This window comes from Chiloscyllium punctatum, chromosome 28, assembly GCF_047496795.1.
Source record: "Chiloscyllium punctatum isolate Juve2018m chromosome 28, sChiPun1.3, whole genome shotgun sequence".
In the NCBI taxonomy this organism is placed as follows: Eukaryota; Metazoa; Chordata; class Chondrichthyes; order Orectolobiformes; family Hemiscylliidae; genus Chiloscyllium; species Chiloscyllium punctatum.
In genome coordinates, this window is record NC_092766.1 from 80,184,989 (window position 1) to 80,191,708 (window position 6,720).

The 6,720-nt window shown below is 43.6% G+C and overlaps 1 non-coding gene across 1 annotated transcript; it reads right to left on the reverse strand.

Moving 5' to 3' along the window:
- Positions 1-2,547: 2,547 nt before the first annotated feature.
- Positions 2,548-2,639, reverse strand: trnar-ucu (transfer RNA arginine (anticodon UCU)). Its single transcript is given in 2 exon segments — positions 2,548-2,583; positions 2,603-2,639. It is a non-coding gene; the product is annotated as a tRNA-Arg (tRNA).
- Positions 2,640-6,720: the final 4,081 nt, after the last annotated feature.

Sequence of the window (6,720 nt, forward strand, 5' to 3'; positions counted from 1 at the left end):
TTTGGGAAAGATTATGAGAGATATGACTTATGATCACCTAAGAATGAAGAAGTTGATTCGCTACAGTCAACACAACTTTTTGAATAGCAGGTTGTGCCTCGCAAACCTTTTTGAGCTCTTTGAAAAGGTCAAAAAACAGGTGGATGAGAGTAAAGTGGTTAACGTGGTAGATATGATTTTCACGAAGGCACGGTCGGCTGTTGCATAAAATACAGAGACATGGGTTTGAGGGTGATTTAGCGGTTTAGATCAGTAATTGGCTCGCTGAAAGAAAAAAGAGTATTGCAGTTAATCAAAAATATTCATCCTGGTGTTCAGTCACTCATGGTGTACCACAAGGTTCCTTTCTGGGTCCACTGCTGTTTGTCACCTGAAAATATGACCTGGGTTCGGGCATGAGATGATGGATGAGCAAATTCGCAGAACACACTAAGTCGATGGATTTGTCAACAGTGCCGAAGTCTGTTGCAGGTTACAGAGGGACATGAATACTCTGTAGATCGGGGCTCAGAGGTTATTGTGGAAATGTGTGAGGTGATTTACTTTGGAATGAGCAACAAGAATAAAACGTTCTGGGCTAATTGTAATATTCTTGGAAGTTTAGATGACAAGAGCGATCTCAGCGTCCATGCATATAAAACTCTGAAAGTGAACACACACATTGATGGTTTTGTTTGCAGGGAGCACAGTGTTCTAGTTTTTTTTGGAAGAGGGATTGAGTTTCAGGGCGAAACGATCCCTTTGCAGCTCTAGAGATTTGTCTGGTCTGGCCAAACTTGTCGATTTGCGTGAGGTTCTGTTAGCCACATTATAGGACGGATGTGAAAGCATTGGAAAGGGTGCAGACGAGATTTCCTCGGATGTTGTCTTCCGTGAAGGGAAGGTCTTACGAGGAAAGGCTGAGGGTCTTGAGGCTGTTTTTTTTGATAGAGATAAGAAGTTTCAGAGGTGAATTAATAGAGACATAAAAGATGATCAGTGGTTTCCGTACGGTGGATAGTGAAGGCCTTTTTCTACAAAATGGTGAAGGTTGGCACAAGGGCACATCGATGTAATTTGAGGGTGATAGATGCCGTGGTAGATGCCATTCTCAGAGAGGAGTAAGGGTGCAGAACGCCTTGCCTTCAACAGTCGCATACTCACCAACCTTCAGGGCAAATGAAAATGATCATTGGATAAACTTACGGCTTGTAATGTCAAAATGCTGGTCAGATGGACTTCAGATTGGTATCACAGGTCGGTGAAACATTAGTGCCAAAAGCACTTCATTGCAGTGTAATATTCCGGGTTTGAACTGTTCTTCAGCTTGAAGTTACAATCATCTCTGGTCACTATCAGTGAGCAAACACCTGGCGAGAATCCAATGCGCAACATTGGCAGTTCATGTACTGCCATTCTGTCATACAAGTACAGCAAGCTAACTAATTGCACCACTGGATCTGCCATCTAATGAAGACGAATGGCTCCTGATCTTACCACTGGGCCGCTCAACCGAATTACTCATTTTTTTTCTGTGTATCTGAAATGAAACGCAGACCTAAAGTGGTTATACTGATAATGGATCATCGATTATGAAACATCAGCTTCAGGAAAATGGCATACATAAATGTGGTGAAAATCGGTTTTATTGAATCTTGTGTACGTTTACCGTGGCTTCCTGCGTTGATCACAGGCAATGTTACGTGGCCATTGTACTGGGATTTTCTTTCTATCGGCTTCAAATCGTCAGACAATTCGATTCACTGATATTTCACCAACTTGTTCGCTTGTTCATATGACACATCGACCCACACTGCACACAACATCAACAATGTTCAGCATATTACGTGCACGAGCACGTGGCATGGTTTTTATGCACAGTGAAGATTGATTAATTTTCTGCAAGGGCAAATTAAATTCAGTTTAATTAGTATAGTCGCAAGAATCCAGAGTAAGATTCAAAATGTCAGAAATTCACGTTCATTACCTTGGCCAGAATTCCAGCCCAACAAAGGGGAAATCTGCCCTGAATCCCCAGCATCCACGCAATTGCTTGCTCCATGTGTCCACGTGGAAACCTATGTGAAGGAACATTTAGCCTGAAGGAGAACTTGTGAGAATCCTCCGCTGTCTGATCTAAAGCTTAAAGAAGAGCTGTGTATTCCAGCTGGGAGTGAAGTGAGGTGGAGGTGAGGCCAAAATATTACTTGGCGTTTAATTCATATTGTCCTCATTGTGATTATATAAAAAAACTGGGTCAGAAATGGCACAGACACAAAGGAGTAGAAGGAGGCCATTCTTAACACCAATCCTGCCCCGCCACGTAATTTGATATCATTATGGCTGACACAACAATTTTATGTCTTTTTCCAGCCATCCACACCATCGTGTTGCCTACTGGCTAACAGATGTTTATCGATCTCTACCATAAATAGACATCGATAATGTAAATCTGTGGGAAGAAAATGTTCCGTTTCGAGACATTTGGGTTTATGCACGAATATTACTGGTTTTGCAGATGAGCGGCAGAATCTGGTCTGACCACTGTGCAAAACTTAAATTCAAACTCGACTCTGATGGGATTCGAACCCACAGCCTTTGAATATCAACCTGCACAGGGGTGTAGAAGTACAACGCGCTTTCCATTGCGCCACAGAGCCGCGCCAACAGCCCACTTTACGCACACAAGTTTGCCTTTGATGCATTCTGTTCTGGACACCGATCTTGCGCATGTCTGTCCATGTCACACTTTCCGGTACCTGGTCCTGATCGACTTGCGCTCTGGCTCATCAAGTGTTCGGCTATAGACTGCTCAAACGTTCTCATGACACTTATCTTTACCACATGTTCAGATAATGGTCTGCAGATAATCAATACACTATAGATGAAAGTATTCTTCCTAAATCTCCTCCTTGTCTCCTGTCTTTCAGTTATGTCACTCTGTTCCTTCCCAATACAGCCTTATCCCTGTCACACATATCTATCCTCTTCATAAAATGAGCACGTTAAACGGTTTCTCATTCAGCCTTCTCTGCGCTTATATAAACATCCCCAGCCGAGCTGGTGTACCTTCACAATGGGAGTGGTCAAGCCCTTGCCATTCTTTTCATCTCCTGTGAAATTCTCCTCCAGCAATCAGACGCTTCCAGTATCTGGTGATTACAATAGAAAAACAAAGTTCTCAGAAGAAAAGCCAAAATGTCTGAACAAAATCAGCAGCTCTTGGCCATCTCTGATGAGAAAGGAAAGTTAACGCTTCGAGTCCAATGATCCGTCTTCTGAACTGATGGGAAGGGCGGGTGGGTGAAGAGTGTGTAAGAGGGCGGACGGTTTCTAAAATGATTGAACTCGATGTTGGGTCCTAATGTTTGCATGGTCTGTCGGTAGAAAATGAGTTGCGTGTCTTCCAGCTTGTGTTGTGTCTTGAAGGAGCACTGCAGCAGACCAGAGATTGAAATGATGGTCTGGGAACACTGTGTCTCGATTAGAGTGGTGCTGGAAAAGCACAGCAGTTCAGTCAACATCCGAGGAGCAGTAAAATCGACGTTTCGGGCAACAGCCCTTCATCAGGGATACAGGCAGAGAGCCAGAAGGGTGAGAAGACATTGTAATATTGAAGTACAGGAGACTGGAAGATCTGGATAGTTTTTGTTGATTCTGGACAGAACGTAAGTGATCTCAGCTTTGTCACCGATTCTGTTTTCCTCTCCCCATTGGAGAGAGGACACCTTCTGAGCAGGAAATACAATTGCCTCGATTAAATGAAGTGCAGACAAATCTCTAGAAGATGTGACGAGAAGCTTCACAGTAAGGAGAGATATCGGAAACCAGCAGGAAATGTAACTTACAACATAGAACGTTACAATGCAGTACAGGCACTTCGGCCCTGGCTGTTGCCGCGACCTGTAAAATAATGTGATGTCCATTGTAATGGAAAATTTACATTTATTTTGAAACCAATAAAAGCACAGGGAAAAACAAATAAGTAAGTATCTTACGTTGCAGAGGCAAGTGTTGCAGACAGACTGAAAAAAAATGTAAAGTTAAGCCGAAATAATAGCAGACTTACAAGGCCAGGAAACTACCATATCAACAGTTAAGGAATGAGAAAAAAAACCTCCGTATCTGGAAAGTAACTCGAATGTTTCAGGCCCCTGAACTTGAGGTGTTGATAAGAAGAAGCGAATTCTAGTAATAAGGGAAAATGTGTTATTTGTGGAAGGTGAGCTAGTTACCTTTTTGGGAGATACAGGAGCAACATATTCAGTCCTTAAATCAAGGCAGTTGAGAGAGTCGACGTCGTGGGTGCATCAGGAGTCGTGATACGAAAGGGCTTGACCGCACCCCTACTTTGTGGAACCAGAAATGGTGAAACATTCCAATTCTCATTACTATTGTCGGAAATCTGTCCTTTAAATCAGATGGCTCGCGATCATAGGCTTGCAGGTAATACGAAAAGAAGGTTTACCAGCTCAAGCTGTAAATTACAACTCACGACCCCGATGCATGTCTATGAGTGGCGATTAAACCAGAGAACCATCAGTTCAGTAATCTATTTGCTCGCCCAGCAATCAAGTATCCTTGTTAATTCAATTAACACAGATTTTCTTGCTGGGGATATGCTGCACTGCACAGCACACATACACCGTGATGGCCCTTACAAATCATATGAGAAAGATTGTTTGAGGAGATTGGTTAAACCAGTTCAGTTAGTATTGTGCGAAGTTTATTGGAATGATCACAGATGTGCAGTCAGTTTAAAACTGTCCAAAGTATCTTTTGATGTGGAAGGCACCTTTCCTCACGTACCATTGGCGAAGGTATCCAGCGAGAAGTGGCAGGATTTGAGACGATGGGTACTGCATGCTCAAAAAAACGAAAGGTTGTGTCTTAAGCGACGATGTGCGTATCTGATTCCATGCAGATCTAAGGACAGATATGAAGAAACTAAATTGGCTCACTCAGGCAGACAGAGCAGTCCAGGTAACCCCCTCCAAGAGGGTAGGCTGTCAATTAGCTCTGGAAGATGTCTCGGACCCAACATTAAGAAGGGTCCCTACTGAGTGCAGGTCAAAAGGCAAACGTGATGTGGGGTTCATACGAAGCTGTGAACCCACAAGAATAGCCCCGAAGTCTGAGTATGTCCATGCAGAACACAGGACTCGTTAAAACCCGAGGCTGTCAAAGGATACTACTTTGAATCCCTCCTGAAGGCTTGAGTGATAATTCCCTGTGGATAATCATCGGTGAGAGCCCCCATTTTTCTGGTCAAAAAGGCAAACATTCCAGGTGAATCAGGGAAACGGAGCTTTGTTCAAGACATGCTGGTAGTGAATTATGCTGTTGTTCCGTCCGCCCCAAATGTTCCTAATCCTTGTACTCTATTAGTTCAAATTCCACCTGACAGTAAATGGTTCTCTGCTATGGATTTAGCAAATGTCTTCTTTAGTGTACCAGTACACCCAGAAAGTCACTTCTGGTTCACTTTCCCACTCAAAGGCAAATCATGTACATTCAAGCAACTTTGGCAAGCTTACTGTGAGTCCCCCAGCATAATTAATGGGGCTCGATGCTGGAGTCTGGAGATCCTTGTTTTAACTCAGGGGTCAGCGAGTCTGCAGTATGTACACGAATGCTTAACAGCAGCACCAACAGAGGAACAATGTGAGAAAAATACGCTTGCGTTGCTCTGCTATCTAGCCAGGAATGGGCACAAAGCTATTTTCGCAAAATTACAATTTTTGCAACAACAGGGGAAGTTCTTAGGTCACTTCTTTCTGAACAAGGGAAGGCTATTGGTCAAACAAAGTTCAAGCAATCCAGCAATTTCCAAAGCCTCACACGAAGAAACAATGGCTACTCTTTTTGGTCATGCGCTCCTACCGTAGAATTTTTATCCCACGTTACACAACCCTTGAGGCCCCGCTAAATGAAATTTTCAATGGCCAGGAGTTGCAGAACCAGAGACCGTAGCAGTTGAGTTGAAAATGGCGCTCCAAACCACACCTAAACTGGGGATTCCGAATCCAAACAAGCCTTTTATACAAACGGTAGATGCATGACATCTGTGCTGATGCAGGATAATGTGGGAAAATTGAGGCAGCTAGCTTACATTTTGCTTAAACTTAGACCCCGTAGCGGCAGGATTGCCTATATGCCGGCGAGTCGTGGCTGCAGCTGAAAAGGTTTGTTGTAGCGTCCAGGGACACAGTCGGCTTTGGAGAATTAACCCTACTGTTCCCACATGCATCCTTACTGTTTTCCGAGCAAAACACAGCACACATGTCGGCTCAGAAACAATACTGTGCTATTGGAGATGCCTAACATTACAATAACAAGACGTAACGTCCGTAATGCTGCTAGCCTTATCGCTGCAACAGGAGAGGGAGACCCACATGAGGGTATCACTGTAACTAATAAAATTTGCAACCCAGATCAGACGTGCAGGATTCACAAAATCAGAATCAGGAAATGGCTTTTCTTTGTGAAAAGGTCAGCATTCAGGAGCAAACGGACTGGCCAGACTTGTGTTTGGTATGCTGTAGTAACTACCCATGAGGCAGTCAAAGCGGAATCACTCCATTGTCATCTGTCTACTCAAGCAGTAGAGCTGATTGCCTTGACTGAGGCATGTAAATTGTCTGAGTGAAGGATAGTGAATATTTACACCAACAGCGAATATGCATACGGAGTTGTACATAACTGTGGAACTCTGTGGAAACACAGGGGCTTCTTGACCTA